Genomic DNA, 20,480 nt, shown 5'->3' on the forward strand with positions numbered 1-20,480 from the left:
AAAAAAAATAATCCGAGGTGGCTTACATTCGTTTTGGCAATCTTCGCCATTCTCGTTCTTGTCTCTCGAAAACTCGTTGGTTTTTGAGACTCGTTGTCTACAGCTACTCAATGGAATGAGCACCCCTTTTATACCAATTGCAGACAATGAATTTATTTAGTCAGTTTTTCCAGGCTGGAAGAAAGCTCAGAGATTAACCTCTCCATTTGCTCCTTACGTGCAACACACTCCGGGCGGTTACAAGGCCTGGGAGGCGAGCGCTCTCGAAGAGCCTGCTCGCGATACGGACGACGAGCTTCAGCGTCCATGTCTGGCCAGATGAGTCCAGCAACATCGATGGCTTGTTGAAAACGAAGCCAATCCCTACGCTGAACCATGAGTGCATATTGAATGAAGCCATTCCTGGATCGCCGTTTCCGATGACTAACAACCTGAGCCGACGGTTGAACAACCTCATCTCGAATCACGATCGGACAAGTAGCAGCACCAGCGTTTTGATCTTCATTCAACGCCTCTGTTTCAAGCTCGTTCCTGGGAGAAAGATCCCAAGTGTCACAGCTTCCAGAGGGAGACAGAGACTGTTCAGACATGGTTATTCCTCAACAAAGGAAACCGGATACCCACTAGAGAAAAACTGACCGTATATATATGTAACAGGGGTGCTATGATCGATTTTTGGACACTTCGTCAAAACTTTCCGCAGTAAGGGAGAAAATGTTAGGAAATTGCCTTTCTTCTGTGAACGAAGGCGTTTCCATTACTGTCTTAAAAGTTTTCAGAAGTCAGTATTTATGACACTTCAGTATACGAGCCAAAAACTCTGATCGATTGTCACAGAAAAAGGCTGATCACCTTTTTCTGGGGAACTCCCCTCTTTTTTCACTGTACTGGACTATGGAGTCCAGACGGTATATAAGCAGCATTCAAATAAACATCAAACACAGATTCTTCTGTCACACGCATCCCTTGCGTCCTCATTCCTGAGTATCTTCCCTGCCAGCCCTCGACCCTCGGAGATCATCAGAACATTGTGCCGAAACAAACTCTAAACTGCAAACAGTGGACTCCTGCCGACTGAGTACCCTTCTCAGTGAGCCTATGCTCAGGATCCTCACGGATTCCTAACACGTTCCACTTGAAGTACTTGAGGTTGTGTATCGCTCGTCAGCAATGATTCTAGCCGCGGATCTCGTTTGATCCAATCGAGTCCTAAGAGTTCGCACCTATCGGTGACATGGCATTCTCCGTGGAATTCGATGTCATTGAATTGGACGGTACATGATAATGTACCAAGAACTTTTAGAGATCTGCCGTCCGCTACCGTGAGCGAACGGAGGGCGTTCCAGTTCGGTTCCCGAGGGCTGACCAGATTCTAGTCGAAATGAGACTGACCTGTGCGCCTGTATCCAGTGTCAATTGGATAGGTTTGCCGTTGATGGTAACCGTCTTTGTCACTCGATTTGTGAGGCTCGACACCGCGTTGACTTGTCGTCGTGTTGTGTCGCGGGCTCTTGAGGGGCTTGGTTGCTGGTTGTAAGTTCTCGATTTGCAAGCGTTGCCGAGATGTCCGATTTTGGAGCATTTCTCGCATTCATATGTTTTGTACTCGCAGTCATTTGAATGATGGTTGGGCTTGTTGCAACGATAGCATATGTATGAAGGACCAACGATGGTTTTATTAGTAGTTGTTCTTTGTTGGGGGCGTCCCGTTGTTTTCGACGTTCGACCTTCTACTCCGTTGATGTTTCTTCGATTTGAAGCGCAGAGATCCCTTTTGATCGATTCGAAGTGATCCAGATCATCCATGATCTGTGAAAAACTCAAGTTTCGATCCTGCTCGAGAAGTCGAGCGGCTCTCGTGCGTGTGTCGGAGTCGTCATGACTTTGCAGGGAAAGCATCAAGATGTATTGTTTCATCTCGTCTAGGGTTATATCACCCCATTCGGCTCCTTCAGCGGCTTCATTGATGGCGCTGGTGAGCTCTTTCAAGTTGCGTCCGTCCCTTTTTATGTTCAGTGAACGCATTCTTCGCTTGAACAAAGTGATTTGCGTCGAAAATATTTTCTTTAATATTTCGATCGTTTCCTTTGGTTTCAAGTCTTCGACTTTTTTTGGACGAATGAAGTTCACGAAGTGATCATATTCGTTGGTGTTCAGCTTGGATACTACCAGACGAATTCTGTCTATCTCCGGAAGCACGGCTCCTTCAGTTTCGAGGATCGAGCTGTATCGCACATACCATTTCTTGAATGTGTGCCCAGTATCTTCATTGTACGAAAATTCCGGGATCCTGGTGTTTAGATGTTCCATCACCGAATGCGCTGAGGTGGGTGTTGATTTCGCCGCTTCGGGGGCTTGTGCTACCGCTTGCCCGATAAGCTCCTGCACTTGTTCTGGTGAGAAACTCATCTTGAAGTGAGTTCGGAAGTTTCCTCGTCGCCAACTGTTGTGGTGTAAGGCGGTAGGTATTGGAACATCAAGGAAGACACCGTTGAGTTCACCTGGTTGATACTCAGCTCGTACTTGGCTCGTGCTTCTTTATTCTGGAATCGGTGGCTCCTTCTATAGTTGTCTAGTGCAAGGGCCACTTTTAAGCTTTACATCTATCCGTTATCCGCTATGCTGACTCAGAATCGTTGTAATCTGATTAGCAGTTTTCCAGTCTACGCGTTAGGCTGGAAAGCCGACCGCGACAGATGTTTTCAGTTGTGAATACAGATAAACCTGACAAATGTGATCCTCAAGCTGAGGGACCGCAGAGCATTGACTTATCTCTGCATCGTGAGAGTATTGCTAGTTGTTATAGAAAGACCTCGTATTGATGTAATGTTGGGCTGTAGGAGAACTTGTCCTCCGAGGGAATGCGTTTTCCGATTGGAACGTAGAGTCGGATTGACACATTCATTTTTCCTTCAAGTCGATGTTCCGATTGCTGTAGACGGGCCGTGGCCAACTTCTCATTTCGGAGCTCCATTTTCAAGTCGAGGATTTCCTTTTGGGATGCCTCCAGCTCGTGCAGCGCCCTTCCCCGGTGCAGTTCCAGAGTGTCGGCCAGGTCTTCGCTGGTGAAGGCCGCCGCGATCAAGAAAGAACACCGTCGCAGCCTGTTGACCCCGGGGCGAAGTGGGTGTTAATTCCAACTTGTCGAAGATCCGGCGGTCAGCGTTCGAGATGATCGAGTCCACTGGTCCAAGGTTGAGGAACTCCTTCTCTCAAGTTCTGATGATTTCGATCTTTCATGGCGGCGACGGTGAGGCTATCTGAGGACTGCCGCAGTCAACCCAGCACCTCTGAATTGACTGAATACAAAGGTACGCGATCAATTCACTCCACAACCTCTTCTGATACTCGTTTCGCGGGAAGTGCCGCCATGAGCTCGAGCCGGTGGATCGTCCATTTCCCCTTAAGAGGGCAAACTCTGGATTTCGCCAAGATGAAGCTCACCGGTGCTGTGCAGCCGACCTTCCCCGTCGGAATCTCGCGCAGGTAGACGACTGCACCGTACGATTTCAGCAAGGCGTCGGAGAATACGCGAAGCTCACTTGCAGCCGCGCTGTTTCCGAGCGCGAACATCGATCTAGAGATCTTAATCAAATGAGCGTTCCCCAGGTTATGTACCGACGAGCGGTAGACTTCGGACAATTCTCCGTCCAGGGGGGTGTCCCAATCTAATTTTTTTGTTCACAGTACCTGAGTGCAGTGGCGTACGGTGCCACTGTGATGCCCGGGGCGGACTCTCGGTTTATGCCCCTGTGAATCGACAACAATGCAAAGAATTGCGCCGAAAAACCCCAATCTATGGAACTTCATGCCAGGAATAATGAACTTGATGCTTGTCGGCGCTCGAAGTTTGCTCAGGTGTGGGGTTTTATAACTTGTCAAAAGCGAACTCTCCTTAGAGACGGGGCTGCAAACTCTTTGATTGCATCTCCGAAATCTAACTGACTAGCTAAGTCCTGCTTGATGGATAAGATCGCGAGGTTCGTTAGCCTCGTCTGCGTCATCGTTGATCGCAGGTTGTTTCTTATCAATTCAAGCTTCGAAATCCTTCGTTCACAAGTCGCCATGCTGATGGAAGCAGTGGGATATAAATGGAGCAAGATCGCGATGTTTGGAACAGAAATATTCAGGCCGAACTCTTGGATGAATTTTAGTAGCTCTAATGGACCTTTTCCCACGAGATTTGAGCGCAGATCGGAAGCGTCAACGAAACACAATAACCGTTGAATCTCAACGAGGAACTCTTTGAAATCAACCTCATGTGTGACAAAACTTGAGTTACATTCATGAGCAGGATCAAGGAGCTTTGATGGAGTAAGGAAGGCGTATTTATCGCTGATTTCCTGGAGCTGTTCGAATCTCGTCTCGATCTCTTGCTCGATCTTCCGCAATAACTTGAGGATATCGCCTCGCACTTCTCCTTCGTGGGAGAGAATCTGAGTCGAGGGATCGGGCCTATTCTGTCTTGGACGCCCACGCTGCATTTCTATCGAAAGTCGCTCACAAGTCTGGGTGGCGTAGCTTAGAGCTTAGAGCACCGTCCGCGAGATCGTCGTGACTTCTTCCAAGGTAAAGCTGAAGAGCACGAATTTTCGAAGCACATTGCTGCACGTGGAGTCCTTCGGTCTGTAAATACTTCTGACAATCGTTGACTTCCTTGAGCACGGGGCCCCAAAACCCAAGATGGCATAGAAATGAGTACGACTGTATTGCAGTCAGAAGCGTACTGGCCTTTGCTCTCGTTCTTATATTTTCGTCAGCATCACTGGAAAGAATTTCCTGGAAACATCCGAGAACCGTTTGTGAAGTACATCAACCGCGTCGTGTCTGGAACTCCAACGAGTTTCTATGAGGCGCTTCAGTCCGCGATCGACGCAAGCCGTGAGAAGCTGCCAACGATGGGTCGAGGAGGGGAAAAAGACATACAATTCCTCCAGAACCCCGAAGAAAGTCACAGGACGGACGGTTTCCGAAGCAGCAAGGTTCAACGAATGGTTGGAGCAAGCAACGAAAGTAGCTTTCGGATTCATTGCTGGAATGCGAGCTTGAAGTCCTGTGTGAACGCCGGACATGACCGCGACATTGTCGTAGGCTTGACCTCTGCAGTTTTGAATGTCCAAGCCATCCTCTGAGAGTTTCTTGAGGATCATATTTGTCAATTGCTCGGCATTCTTGCCTTCGGTCTCGATGAAGTCCACAAATGACTCCATAACTTCAACCTTAGAGCCGTCAACCAGGACATATCTCAGAATTCGACTCCTTTGATCTCGTCGGGAGTTATCAGGCGTACTGTCGAGAATCGAACAGCAATACTTCGCCTTTCGGACACTTTCTATAACTTTCCGACGCACTTGTCCCCCGAGGAGATCGATGAATTCATTTTGAATCTCCAGCGAAAGATAGGATATTGCCGCCGTCTTGCTCCGCAGCTTCACTTTGGTTAGGTGCTGACTCAAAACGGGATCGTACTTTGCCATGAGATTCACGAGTTCCAGAAAATCCCTTTGGGATTCCCCCCGTTGGAATTTTCATTCAGATCACTTTGTTCTCTGTGTCCTCGGAAAGCCAGGTCTTGCTTGGCGAGGAACCTGATTATGTCGAGGAGTCGATGTAGAATTTCTCGGAGTTTCTTCTCATTCGTGAAGGCGGCTTGTGCGGCGCTATCGACTGTGGCAGAGCGACGGATCGCGGTCTCCAATGTTTTCCAGGCTTGGAAATTTTTGCAGTGATTCTCGCTGGACTCATGAGATTCGACTTTCGAATTCAGCTTCCACCATTTTGAGAAACCATTTCCAGAGCTGAAAGCAGATTTACACCGGATGGGACCCTCGAACAGTCTGCAACAGAAGCAGAATAACGCGGATTTCGCACAGGAGTATACCATCCGAGAGCGGAGAATTTTCTCTCCGTTAGGGAGCTTCCGGAAAAACCAATTCAGGCTAAGCTCTCTTTCCTCTCCTCTTGATAAATCACCCTGCCGGACTGCTTTCAAACTCTCAGCGTCAAGGTGTTGAACGTATTCCGATCCTTGCTTGACCAGTAAAAGACGGAGCTCGTGCGACATTCGGCCATGATCCTACGTCCTTGGGAAGGCTTATCGTAGGCTGATCGTCAATTTCTGAACCTTCAAGAGCGATCTCCACCCTATTCCCACAAATCCCGGTCGACCCTGCTAGATCTCTTTCGGTATGTATGACCGCAGGCAATAATCCGTTGACGGCGATGATCTCTCCGGAGACCGGATCTCGACGACGAAGTTCGGGAACAACTCGCTGACTCTCAGTCGCGATACCAGCACGCCGATTATCGTCCGACGGGGAAATGGAAGCAACGGCGATCTCAAGAAGCAGACTAGTCTGAGATTCGCCGGATTCCGGAGGCACAGCCTCAGCGTCTCTCCTGACTTCGGATACGCTCTGTACGGGGTCAAGGTCTGCAGAATAAGGTCGGAGCTGCGAATCCCCTCCGCCAGTCCCGGTATCGTACGGAACTAAGCGCGATACACGGTTGGTCTTCTGTAGATATCTCCTCAAGGCCCCCGCACCTTTCCTTAACTTTTCGTCTCTCCTCTCGCTTTTTTCTTCTTCCGATTCTCACTACCACTAGGCTGTACCCGCTTCATCTGTTCAAAGAGAGGAGACAAGTCTGACTCGGAATATCCTCATTGCTTTCATATCCTCCGATAATTTATTCAATATTTCTCTCAAGCCACGTCGAGATTGAAGCCGTTTTTGATAAGGTTGATGTTTTCACCACGAGATGCATCGATCGCTCGAAGGACCCTCAGAGCCCCCGCTCTCTCATCGAGACTCTGTCATCGCCGTTGAGAGAGGGCACTACCCGGATGTCGCAGTTGTCGATATTTACGAATTCGTGATCGTGAATCGTGATTTCGTGAGAAGATTATGTCGAGAGAAAAAGAAAAAAGTGAAAAAACTCAAGATTCTGGACTGCTCTCAGGGGCAGCATGATGCCCCCGAATTTTTGATGCCCGGGGCGTAGCGTCTGAGTGAGAACCTTGAAGTTGATCGCCATACACGCCTGTTACGAACGGACACTCCGTTGTCTTATCTGTTTAGCGGACAAGCACACTCACGCACTTCACGCACACCACACCGAGCTACGTTGAGCGCAGCTTGTTTCAGACCATCATTGGATCCTGTTTATTCAATACCTCGCGGACTCCGGGGAGTCCTCACTCACTCGACATATGTCAATAAATCGCTGGCCCGAGCGATTGCGCCGCGCAGTCCACCCAGACGTACTGATCTCGGGCTCTACCGCTGGTCTCTGCGAAGACAGCGGGAGCACTCTCCCTCGCGAGAGATCCGGTTGCTGATAGCCAGCGATACCAGACACGTCTCGATAACTTACAAGCGCACGCTCGGGCTACGTTCAAGCGTAAACTAGCTGCTTTCGCTCTGTTTCTACGCTCGTCCGAGACGCACGCCAACAACCCCAGAGGATCGTACATCAGCCCTTTGAGCAGATTCCTCTTGGAGGGGGTGCTGGAAAGCATCCACCTTGCGATATCCTTCGTGTCGATGAACAATGAGTCGCTCTTCTGATTCCAGGACACGCCCAAAAATTTAGAACCGTCGTCCTGACTCGAAATCTCGGGATTTTCTCCCCCGACACCTCCTTGATATGCTCTGCTGATTGATCGTTATTCGTCTTCCACTTTCCGAGCGGAAAATGCACTTCGCGGGATACCTCGATCAAAGTGGAAACCACCTGTTCAGCGTTCCAAATATCGCTACCCCCGCTTGCTATGTCATCTTCATAGAAAGTAGACTTCCCGGAGTAGATGAGCCTGCGCAGGTCGCTTCTCCATCTGTAGGTCCAGATGATGGCGTACTTCTGCGCAATGAAGCCATGGGCTGTGTTGGGTTCGGGGATCGACTAAAAATGCCGACTCAGTATAGCGGAGAGACACAACGACTGTACTAAGTGACGGCTCGGGGAGAAAGATCCCCGTGGCAAAAGTGGCCGCCTTTTTATTGAGACAGACTTCTGCCGCGGCGCGGAAATAACGAAGTCGGGACTCAACAGGCTGCATACCAATCCGAAACCTAGGACTGTAGCCCGAAATCCTCCGATTTGTCGCGATGCCTGCGGGCCAGAAGAAGCTCAGGAAGGTACGGTGATTCTCTTTAATTAGTAATTGATTGAACGCTGCCTTTATGTCGGCCACGATTGCGATGGGCTTTCTGCGGGACTGGAGGAGCACCGCTACCAGGTCAGGCAGATAGTTCGGTCCCTTCTCCAACAGATCCTTCAATGATGCTACGTACCGCGAACGAGCGGCGCCGTCCTTGACCACGCGAACTCTGACCTCGTTCGAACCTAGAGACTTCGTGGCTACCGCAACCAAGTGTGAGTAGTACGCCTTCTGATCCGGTGTCCGGGGTTTCACTGATTCGACAAATCGTGACGAAATGATTCTGGCGATCTCTTGGTCTACCGTCTTCAACTGGTGAGGATTTTTCTTCAGAGACTTGAGCAGCCCCTGTAGTCGAGAGTAAGCCAAGTTTCTGTTATCCCCCAGCGTTTCTAAATTTTCCCTGAACGGCAATGAGACTACGAACCTGCCTCCCGGAGTTGTTTTGATGGAGCTCTTGAAAAACTTTTCCATCTGCTCCAGGGAATTCTTGTCCTCGTCCTGTCCCGAATTCTCGATACCCAAGAACTCGGTGTCCCACAAAAAATTCTAATTCTCAAACTGAGCCTTGGGTCTCGCAATCGGTACCACGCGGCGGTTGTACCGGCGCGCCGCCAGCTCGCTTCCAAAATCCGCGTTTCGGATCACCCCAAGGACGTGACCACCGAGTTAACAATTCTATTTCCGCCATCTCCTCCCCATGGGACCCAGTCGAAAATGGTTGGAGATGCCGTGTAGTCCCCAACCTTGCGGTACATGCCATTGTAAACCAGATGCAGGGCATCCGCTCCGATGAGCAGTTCTATCTCTTCCGGGAAGCCGATCTGTGGGCTATCCGCCAGGGGTGCTAAATTCCTAGGACTCGCTGCTCGGGGAAGGAGATCGCGCGCCACCCTGGGAACGGTGAGGCAACCAATGTTAATGTTATGCCTCGAGAGACGGCTTTTACCTACCAGCTTCGAGGGGCGCAGGTCTTGATCGTCTTTATCACTTCTGACACCAATATCAACCATCTAGACGTTGCTCGACTCTCGACTGACACTCTGAATAAATACGAATTGGTTTCGGAGAAACTTGACCGACGATTCAAGGTAAAGCTGCCCGGACAACGAAGTGCCCGCTAGCAGGTAGTGTCTCTCAGGCACGAGACTGACATGCATGCAGTCGTGCCTGGAGAGAAGGAAGGGGAATCGCCGGCTCTCTTTACTCAGAGATCTCTTCGCCTACGTGGCGTAGCTTCGTGATAGAAGACTCTCAAGATGGGAACTCATCACCCACCGAAAAACCGTACAGAGAGGCCGTGGGCCGTCTCTTGTACCAAGCCACGGCTTCTCGTCCGGGCATAGCCCATGCTGTTAGCGAAGCGGCGCGACGGATGGAAAATCCAAACCAGGCTGACTGGAACATGGTGCTCAGAGTGTTCCGCTCCCCGCGAGGAAGCAAGGATCTCGGGATCGCCGACTTCGCGGGAGGTCCGACCAGTCGTCGATCAGCCAGCGGTTTGGTTGCGATGAATGCGGGAAGTGCCGTCCCGTGGAGGAGTCAACTGCAGCGAAAAGTGTCTCTGTCGACGACCGAGGCTGAAATGATATCCGCGAGCGAAGGGGCAAAAGAGCTACTCTGGCTGAAAAGGCTACTCAGCGAGCTTCTTAATGATCACCGGTAGGTGTCACTCTTAGTCGACAATGCTGGCGCGATAAAACTCGCGAAAAATCTCTTTCATAAACGATCGAAAGATGTACATGCACGTCACCTGTTTGTTAGAGAAAAATACCTAGAGGGCGTTTTGAGATTACAACATATCGACGGCAAGAATCAACCCGCCGATATTTTCACTGAAGCTTCAGAGAGATTACGATTTCAATTCCTGCGAACAAGAATCGGGACGAAGCCGAACTATTCGGTGGAAGATTTGTGAATTTAGAACCCTTTAGAATATTTAGAAGAATATTTCGACTCATATACGCATTCAAGATATTGAATTGAATAGATTTTATTCGCAGGTTTCTGCAGGTGTCATCTCACTATTTCCTTCACAATCGAGTGGATCGATTTGTTTCTGAAGTATGTACAGGAATTGATATGGTGCCTACCTATCTTCTTCTCCGCACAGTGTTTACACACACATAGCTCGTTTTCTTCTTCGGAAAAGTCTTCTCTTGTGCACAATCGGTGGTGATATCCGTGGTACGTGGCGCGACAGATTGATGCCCTATCTATTCTGTTCGGTTTCTTCCAGTCTCCTCTCTGAAACGCTGGTCCGTCGGTAAATCCTTTCTCCCGGTATAAGTTCCGTCTCAGTTCGGTTTTCTCTTCGTACTCTTCCCACGCTTTGAAGGAGTATCCTCTGTTCTTCAGGTCCTCACACAACGTGTTTTCGTTTACAAGTGCTAGTGTGAACGTGTTCGAGGTGTAGCGGCTAAGTCCCATCACTGTTTTCAGATACATGGTTTTGCATCTGTCGAGTCTGAGCATACTTGTTCTCGCGAGCTTTGGGGCTATGACTTTCATTCCATACAAAACAATCGGCATGATTTTCATCTCGAACACTTTCATTGCTAGTTCTAGTGGCAGTTTCTGGAGCTCGCCTAGGCATACGATAATTTTTGCGGTTCTACAAAGGATCTGGTCTAGATGATCCCCAAATCCGAGAGCTGGTTGTACGTTGATTCCCAGATACTTGAAATTTGGGACGAACTCTATCGAGGCTCTGTTCACGTATAGCTTTTGTCTTCCGATTTGCCCTCCTTTCCTGAATTTGACTGCCTTCGTCTTTTCTGTGTTCACTGTCATTCCGTTTCCTTCGGACCAGATGGTGACGGCGTTCAGGGCTCCCTGCATTTCTTCTGGGTCCTGCGCTGCGATCACGAGATCGTCCGCGAACATCTTTGCGAGGACTTTTCGCCTTTCCAGTCTTTCCAGGAGGCCGTTCACAAACATCACGAACATGAGCGCTGATACTATGTCTCCCTGAATTATTCCTCTCCGTTGTTTCACTGGTCTACTCAGTTCGAAGCCGTTATCGACGATGAGGTTGTTCGGTCGGAGTATGGTCTGCAGGGTGTTGAGGATTTTTCCTCTGATGCCGTATTTTTCGGTCATCGTGTTCATCAGTCTTCTTCGACTGACCTTGTCAGAGGCGGATCGGAAATCTACAAAGACTGCGAATGTTGGCTCTTCACTTGACTCGACGTGTTCGATCAAGACTTGTATTGCTTCTTCGCACGATCGGTGGGGCAGAAACCCGTGTTGGTGCTCTGAGATTCTTGGCAGGCACTCGAGGAGCAGTCTGCTGGACAGTATGCTCGTGAAGCATTTGTATAGGTGGGGATTCAGGCTTATGCAACGGTAGTTGCTCGCCTCTTCTGCGGATCCCTTTCCTTTAAACAGTGGCTTCACGAGAGATTCGGACCATTCTGGTGGGGTGACACCGCTTTCGAGGATTTTGTTGTACGCCCGGGTTAGCAGAGGAACAAGGAGCTCGTTGTCCTTCATGGTCTCGATGGCTATTCGGTCTGCTCCGACGGCTTTTCTTCTCTTCATTTTCCGCAGGCTGTAAATGACTCCCTCGTTTGTTATAGGTTCGTTGTACCACTCGTGGTGGGTTTCTTGAGTGTCGTTCTCCGATTCTGGGAATATAGGGTCCTCTTCGGCCTCATATAGCTCTCCGTAGTATTCTTCGAACGCTCTCTATTCGGCTTTCGGTGCACTCGGCGCGTTTCTCTTGGGTAGTATTTTCCATGGCTTAGTTCTGCTGGCGTATACTCTCCGTCCGAATTCTTTCATGTCGTATTCGGTTCGTTTTATGCGGATTGTAGTCTTGTATTTTCTCCTGCTGATACTGTGTTCCTCCGTCCCGATTTGGGATAGGGCGGTCTTCTTAAGTTCTGCACAATCTCTGTCGAACCATGGTTTGTTTCTGTTACGTTTCCCTGCGCTGCTCTTCATGGCTGAGTTCTCGATGATTCGCACAAGTTGCCTGTATGGCTCGCCAGAGTCTTCGTCGGTGGTCTGTGTCATCTTTCGTATATGCTGTTCGAGCGTGCCAGGGTTCACCCTCCTGATCGGTCTATTCGGTCGCATTGGTTTCGACTTGGTCCCTTTGCCTATCAAGGGAGCACTTATGACGATTCTCTGATGTTTTCTCTCGACCGTGGGCTGGACTGTCATCTTAGCTGATTCGTAAAGGTTTTCAGAAACAAATATGAGGTCGATGGCGCTGCTTCCATTGTCCGCGATGTATGTCATGTCTTCTGTGTTGTTCAAGAGATGGAGGCCCATTAGCGCGAAGGCCTCGATGATCTGTTTCCCTCTTGGGTCGTCTTTGTCGATCCTGCAGTTGAAGTCTTCGTAAAGTATAATTGACTTATAAATTACTCTACGGGTTGCTTCCTGGATGTCGGTAATTATTTCTGCTGTGGGAGTATTGGGGCTGAAATATGAAGCGATGAATGTCGTTTCCCCAATCTCCACACCTAGGGTGTTGTCTTCTTTGTATATGGTCCGTTTTCCCTCTAGCGCTGGGGAGACTAGAATTGCTGTTCCGCCGCTGGGTCTGCCTTTTGTCTTCTTGGCTTCGGCGTAGAAACTCTTGTATTGGTGGATTGCTTCTTCGTCTGGTGCTTTGGTCATGAACGTCATGAAAGATATGCAAGCCTATTGGGAAGGTCTGTCAAATAACGCGCCGATAGTGTCATATCGAAACCAGTCGAGTAACGTATGTAAATGAAACAGTCAGTCGAGATCAGACGTCCAGTCGGTCAGTTGTCCGCAGAATTCGAAAATTCAGCTGTGATCATTTACTCCCGGATGAGTCCTAGGAATCGTGGAACCGAATCGCAACCAGAACAACTGGAAATGTGCGGAGCTGACGTTGTTAGAGACCTTCCATTCCCTGAGGTTTTGGAAAACTGCCGATAGGTAGCCTGTGTTGCTGTCGGTGCGGAATTGTCTTGGGCGCCCGAACATCGCTAACAGTTCGCCTGTCTTCTGCACAATCAGAGATGTCGTGGCTGTTCTGCCAAGGCACTCTACGAAGAAGAAGTCGCTGAATCCGTCCGTCGTAATAGGTAGTTGCGCCCCGCCCTCTCCGCTAATCAAGTCCTCGCTCGGTTGTTTGCTGCGATACGTCTGGCTTGCATCGCACGACTCACCATCACCCCGATGTCATTCTTCATTCCTGGCCAGAATGAAGCCCCTCTTGCGCGTCGGAGCGTGGCATCGAAAGCCAGATGCGATCGATGGCGCGGCCCAAAACGGCGCGGAATTCTGGGCACCATCCAGGCTTGCGGAACCTCTGGAAGTGAAGAGGATTCCGACTCGTACGAAATCTCGAGTAGTGGATAGTATGCTCGAAGCACTTCAATCAACGACCGATAGAGCTCTCGGTTCGTGATCGAACGTCGCGGACTCTTTCCATGATAGCCATTCTAAAAGAGGCGTCTCAAGATTGCGTTTGTGTGGTCCGCGAGTTTGGATTGTGCACGAAATTCGGCGCCGTTCAGGGCCGCGCCGTACGGCGCGGAGTTCTCGGCACTGAATCAATGGAGGATTTCCCTGAAAGAGGCAACACCACAGTGTGCTGCACAATCAATTCGACGTTTCTCATAGCAGTTCCACTATATCGAGTCGGTTTAGGTTAGGCGCTGCCTTCCGGGCGTGGTTCGGCTCTGAACCTAAGTTTCGGAGCCGTTGGGGCCGGACTTGAGTTAGGCTGCGGAGCGGCCTAACGCCCCCCAAACTAAGGTTTAGGCCACCTCACAATGTCATTGCTTCGAATATGCTCGCTTGCGCTCGCCTATCTTAGCTTTCCGGATGTGCTCGCTTCGCTCGCCCGGGGAACTAACCTAACCCGACTCAATTTCGTGATACTGCTTTGATCGACGCCCAACTGGATAGGCGTCGCACTATTGTCGCGCCCCTTCCAGAAAAATCTTCCATAGGCTCGGTGCCCAGAATTCCGCGCCCTTTTGGGCCGCGCCGTTTTGGGCCGCGCCGTTTTGGCCGCGCCGTTATGGGCCGCGCCGTTTTGGTCGCGCCGTTTTGGCCGCGCCGTTTTGTCGCACCCCGTCGTGAGCGGGTCTCCGAAGATCGCTCCACCGCTGCGAATCATGTCGTATATCCTCATTGCCTCGGAGTCCCGTTTCATATGCTCCCTGATTTCTTCGAGCACTGGAACTGATATGACGGTACCCTCATGTATCCTCATATTTTCCACTGCCACCCTAGACAAAGCCTCTCGTAGTGGGGTTTGACCAACGTTCGGAGGCGGCGCTCGACTGAGCGTTTTCGCCACGATGCTCGACTTGCTCGAGATGTACGATACTCTCATGGTCATCGTTGGAGAGCGAGGCGCATTCTCTGTAGTCGTTTCGGACATGCCTCCAAAGGTTTTTCGAATATCCGGAGCAGCGATTTATGATCGATTTCTACATTAATTTTCCTTTAGCCGTACAACAGGTGGTCCCGCCTCAGACAGCACGACACGATCGACAAGCATTCCTTCTCCATCGCGACATATCCCCATTCAGCGTCCGACAAGGAGTGCGAGTGATACGCCACCGGCCTTCCTTCCTCTATCATAACAGCGCCAAGGCCTATCTGAAGCGTCGCTTTGAATGCCAGCACGGACGCTTTGCGCAGCCGTGAGCTCGGCAATTCCGGGACGACACTCAGGTGGTAATAGATCATTCCCAACAATCAATTCAAGTGTCTATTTCACCGTGGGTCGGTATGTATCTTTAAAAATAACAATAACAGTAACAACATGTATTGGGGCATGCTCCCATTCTTTTCCTCCGACGGGGTGAGGGCGGGGGGGGGGGTGCGTTCTGTCAGATAGGGTGTGAGCTGACTCCATCGATGCTGCTGAGAGCCTTTTTGTTCCGGCAGTGGATCCGGTGGTATCGCCCTCCCGATTCTCCGCATACTTTGCACACACAAGTCGCGGTTGGCTCGTGGGAGCTTGGCGTCGAGCAGGTGAGGTGGTGGAGTCCGTGTGCTGCGAATCTTGTTATCAGGTGGCGGCTTCGGTTGTGGCTTTCTTTCCATGATTCCGAGAGCATCGCGTTTGTTTGGAAAAAGTCCGGCCATCCCCACTCCCAAAAATCGCTCCACCGCCTTTGGATTCTCCGGAGTTGGCGACTCCATTTAGGCCTGAGTTTTATTCGGGTCCGGTCGCACCCTTCGTCGGGATATGATGTGTCCCATGTAACGGACTTATTTTAGCCCTAGCTGCAGCTTCTCTTTATTGAACTTGAGACCGATTTCGCGAGCTATCCCAAACTGTGCTCGGAGGTTTTCGTCGTGATTCACTCTTGCCTCTTCGTCATTCTCGCCGACTCCATATACCAGCGTATCATCGGCTACCGGGAGAACACCGCGCAATCCTTCGTATGCTTGGACCTGTTTTCGTTGGTACTCTTCTGGAGCCGATGATATCCCTTGAGGCATCCGCGAGTATTTGTACCTGCCTAGAGGAGTCCAAAATGTGGTCAGGTCAGTGCTTTTCCTATCGAGCTTCATCTGATGAAACCCGTCCTTGGCATCGACATTCGTGAACCACCGAGCCCGAGAGAGCATGGGCGAGTGGTCTTCCGAAGTGGGCATTGGATATCTAAATAGGTCTTCTGATAGCCCTATCGAGGAACGCCGGGTCGAGAGTTATGCGGATCTGTCCGTCACTCTTCGGTACAACCACCAGATTGCTGGTCCACGGCGTTGGCTTGGTTACTTTTTCGATGATTCCATTCCTCTCCATCTCTCTGATGAGCTGTATTCATGCCTCTCGTGCAGCCACTGGAGTTTTCCTAGGTGGCGCCTGCCGTGTCGGCACTTCCGGGTCGGTCTCGATGGCGACAGTTTCGCCCACCTGACCCAACCTCCGGAAGATGTCTCCATACTCGGCTACGAGGTCTCCATCATACGCTCGCATCAAGTTAATTTCTTCGACGTTGTGATGAAACTGGATTATGACGAGACGTTTGCACCACAAGCCCGAGAACAGAGTGTCGGCCTTTGCCTGTATAACTGTTGGGAAATTGCCTTCCTTCTGTGAACAAAGGCGTTTCCATTACTGTCTTAAAAGTTTTCAGAAGTCAGTGATTATGACACTTCAGCATACGAGCCAAAAACTCTGATCGATTGACACAGAAAATGACTGATTAGGTTTTTCTGGAGAACTCCTTTTTTCCACTGTGTGGGCCCATGGAGTCCAGACGGTATATAAGCAGCATTCAAATAAACATCTTATACAGATTCTTCTGTCACACGCATCCCTTGCGTCCTCATTCCATAGTATCTTCCCTGCCAGCCCTCGACCCTCGGAGATCATCAGAACATTGTGCCGAAACAAACTCTAAACAGCAAACAGTGGAATCCTCCGATGGTGATAATCACCAAGAGTACCTTGATTATGGTGTTCATATTGCTAGTGAGCAGAAATACCGATCAGACCTCGAAGCTTTTGAAAGGTAGCTTCCGTTAAGGCCTTGGTAAAAATGTCTGCGAGCTGATCTTGGGTCGGAACATGCGGAATTTTCCATAATCCATAAATCCATAAAATCGCGTTTATTACCAGTTCTTGGTGTGTTTGTGTAAATAAGATTATTTGTTCCATCTATAGGTCTTCCCAGTCAAAGGTCCCCCTCTCCGTACAATTTTGCAGATGATATTGCGGACAGTGTTCTCCGCAAAGTCTGCGGAAACAGTCATCGTTCGGGGTGTGCGTTTGTGTTGTGCGACACAGCTGAAAGTGGAACCCGTGGACTGCCTCCCGAGTCAGCCGATGCCTGTTTTGAAACGAGGCTGTTCCCAGCAGTCATTGGACATCGCTGGGCAGCTCAGAAAATCTTCATCGATGTCAGAGAACTTTTCCAACCATTTCTCGAGATTTTTCTGTAGGACGGGCGTTGAGGGGAGTCTGCACTGTCTCTGCAGTTTCTCAGTGAAGAGCGGGATTTCCGCGAGCAGATAGATCAGTCGGCTCCCAGCCGATCGGTGGACACCTAGTGCCAGTTTCAGGAAGCCGGCCTTCAGCTTGTCAAGCTCTTCCAGCTGCCCCTGAGTCAGATGCATCCAAGTCAGTTGTATTCCATAAGACGCGATTGGTGCGATCTTGATCGAGAACAGTGCAAGAGCCGTAGAGAGGGACAGCTCGCGGACTTTCGGGATCGTATAGAAGGCGTTTCTGGCTTTGTTCACACTGCTGTCGAGATGTCCTGCGAAAGACAGGCCGGATCTGGCGATCTCGATTCCTAGATAGGTGAACCTGTTCACCTTCTCGATTCTTGGTCCATAAACTTTGAACATGTCTCTGGAGGCCGGTAGTCCTCCACTTCCGAACTTCATATGCTTCGTCTTGGCTACGTCGATGGTCAGACCATTTTCTTCAGAGTATCTCTCGAGTGTGTTCATGGACCTCTGGAGCTGTAATCGGGATCGAGAGAATAGAACGGCGTCATCGGCATATAGAAGCGTGTATACCGAGTCGTGCGCGGTGGAGATCCTCTCGGGCAAGTCGTGCAGTAGGACGGCGAATAGGAGCGGACTGAGATTGTCCCCTTGGGCAACCCCTGTTCTCTGGGGGAGGTGTGGTATCTCGCTGACCCCATGCTGGATTTTGATTCGACCACTTTCGAAAAGATCTCTTATGAACGGATAACGAACTGAAATATGCTCGGTTCGTTGACGATATTGGTTTTGACTCACCAATGAAATCGTTGCTTGGTTGTCGATCAGAAGCGTCTCGGTGTGGCTGCGGCCAATTTCTTCTGTGATTTTGTGATTTGTTCGAAATACAGCATGAGCTCTTTGGTTGAGACTGCTGCGATGAGTTCGCTCTCGCAGCTCGAAAGAGAAAGGGTTCTTTGTAACTGACTCCCCCAAATGACTGGTCCAGAGTCAGTCATCACAAGAGAGCCTGACACACTTTTTCTGGTGATTGGACAGCTAGCGTAATCTGCATCGCTGTAGTAGCGGTATCCCTTGAAATCGGAACTCTTGTAAACTATTCATAGTTTGCTGTTCCTCTTAGGTAGCGAAGGACCCTCAGTCCTTCACACCATCTCTTCTTTGTTGGATGCTCTAAGAAGCGCGATAGATAACCAACGATAAATGAGATGTCCGGTCTGGTACCTAACTGCAGATACATGAGACTTCCGATGAGTTCTCGATAGGGTATATCCTCGAGTTCCTCAGTCTCATCGAGGGAATATATGTCTCTGTCAGCTGGTGTTGAACAGGGCTTGCAATTCGTCATATCGAAACGTTTGGGAATATCAAGGGTGTAGCGTTCTTGACGCGCGACCACGCTCATGTCATTCGTTCTGTGAATTTGTATCCCGAGAAAGTGATCAAGCGCTTTATCCGTAATCTCTAGATGCTGTTTTAATTTAGTCAGGAAATCGAGTATTGATTTCTCCGCACGTCCCGCCAGAATTGCATCATCGACGTATGAACACACGATTATTCTGTCCTTATTGTCACCGTAAAAAACACATGGTTCGGCGAGACATTGTCTAAGTAAGTCCTGGACCAAGGACTATAAATTTGATCTTCATATGGAAGCATCGAGGGGCCTGACGACTCCCGTAGAGAGCCTTGTTAAGTCTACATGCTCGCGGAGTATCGTTGAAGCCCTCCGGTTGGTCCATATATATATTTTTCTTCTTTCAAGGATCACACGATCGATTCTCACTTAAATTAGAGATTTATTTTAATGAGTCGATTGAAACGGCATTCAACAACGATAGTATCGGTGGTGTGATACGTAAGCATGAGAGCATTTACCTTAAATTAGAGAATCGATTTTCACGTGGTGAATCCCGCTCTTGGAGAACGCAGAATGGCTAGAGCTAGATTCTCCTAGCTCTGGAGAGCAACGTGGCGGCAGTTTTCGAAAGGCGCCCTCTCTCAATATCGGCAGGGAGCAGGGACGATATTACATATGACGCGTTGGTCGGCAGACCCCTTTTAGTCCTTTCAGCAGGTTTCGAGAAAACAGCGTTTTAATCCTGGACGCGACTGTAGGCGCTCAATAGCGATGATTCTTTCGAAACAGATAATTCATGAGCTCGGGACCTGGATCCACTGAACTCAGAAAATCAGTGACGAGCGTCAATCCTCCGATTAGGAGTTCTCAATCCGTCCCAGCTTAGCGCGTCCGACGCTCGCAATAGCGCGCCATGGTGGCGGCGGCATCGTCGGGGGTCCCGAGTTCATCCCCGCGGCCGGCCGATAATTGTCGCCGGGAAATGAGGGTCTTCATTGAAGAAATGTGGTTCTGGTATAGGAGGGGATTCAAAGATAAGCATCTGCGCTGGTTCCTCTCCCGCCACTGTTGATGCTACAGCGAGGACAAAGATCGCAACATAAAACGCGACTAAAGTCCGACCCTGCTGATCCTCATGTATAAAGCCCGTATGTTCAAGCAAGAAGCTTATACTGCTTATCCAAGCAAGTAGGGTAAGCGAACCACTTATGGGACGCTTAGGTACTTTTACACTGGAGGCTACCTCCTTTTCGATGACCAGTCGCGGGACACTCTTGACCATTTACGGTACTTTTCGCTACCGGGCCGTTTGGGAATTAATACCTTTGACCAATTATGAGACGTTCCGCGACTGGCTATGGGACGTTCCGCCACCGGCAATGGGACGTGCCATAATAAGATCCCGGTCTGGATGATACAGGAGGAGCAGGAATCATCAATAACCCCGGATCGTATGCGTCTGGCGAGACTCTCAGAGACTACACTTCAGGCATGAGCGAAATAGACTTTCATACTTGAACCTTTCTGGAGAGACTTATGGAATGTGTTCGGGACCTCGCCACTCTCCCTGCTGATTCTGGAAGAGGTTGAGCTGTTCCGCGGTCATACGCTCCTCCAGCTCAACAATGAACGGCATCAAGGGCTCGGCTCGCGCAGATGTATCGGCTTGCGCAGATGACCCGGCTTGCCTAGAGGACCCTGCTTGCCCCGATGGCCCGAGCGAGTCCGCGGGCCCCGCGAATGAGCAACATTTCAAGTAATCCACGGCGTTCGGGTTCCAACCGGTTTTCCGGAATCCATTCATCAGCCACGAGGCATCGAACGCTCCAAAAGCCTGCTGGATGAGTATCAAGAACTCCTCTATCCCCATTGAGCGACCACCATTCTTGACTCTCCAATCATTGCCTATTTTGCGCCAGGCATTCTTTACCGCTCTGAACACCGCTACGTCCAGAGGCTGTAGGATGTGTGTAGCATTCGGTAACAGAGGGAGTAGGATGATGCCATTAGCGTCGCAGTAAGTCGTGACCTCCATGGTGAGATGCGACC

The 20,480-nt window shown here is 50.0% G+C and overlaps 1 pseudogene; it reads right to left on the reverse strand.

Moving 5' to 3' along the window:
• Nucleotides 1-4,745: 4,745 nt before the first annotated feature.
• Nucleotides 4,746-6,064, reverse strand: LOC114828156 (zinc finger MYM-type protein 1-like; annotated as a pseudogene).
• Between the last annotated feature and the right edge of the window lie 14,416 nt (nucleotides 6,065-20,480).

Source organism: Galendromus occidentalis, unplaced genomic scaffold (genome assembly GCF_000255335.2).
Source record: "Galendromus occidentalis unplaced genomic scaffold, Mocc_1.1 scf7180000077271, whole genome shotgun sequence".
In the NCBI taxonomy this organism is placed as follows: Eukaryota; Metazoa; Arthropoda; class Arachnida; order Mesostigmata; family Phytoseiidae; genus Galendromus; species Galendromus occidentalis.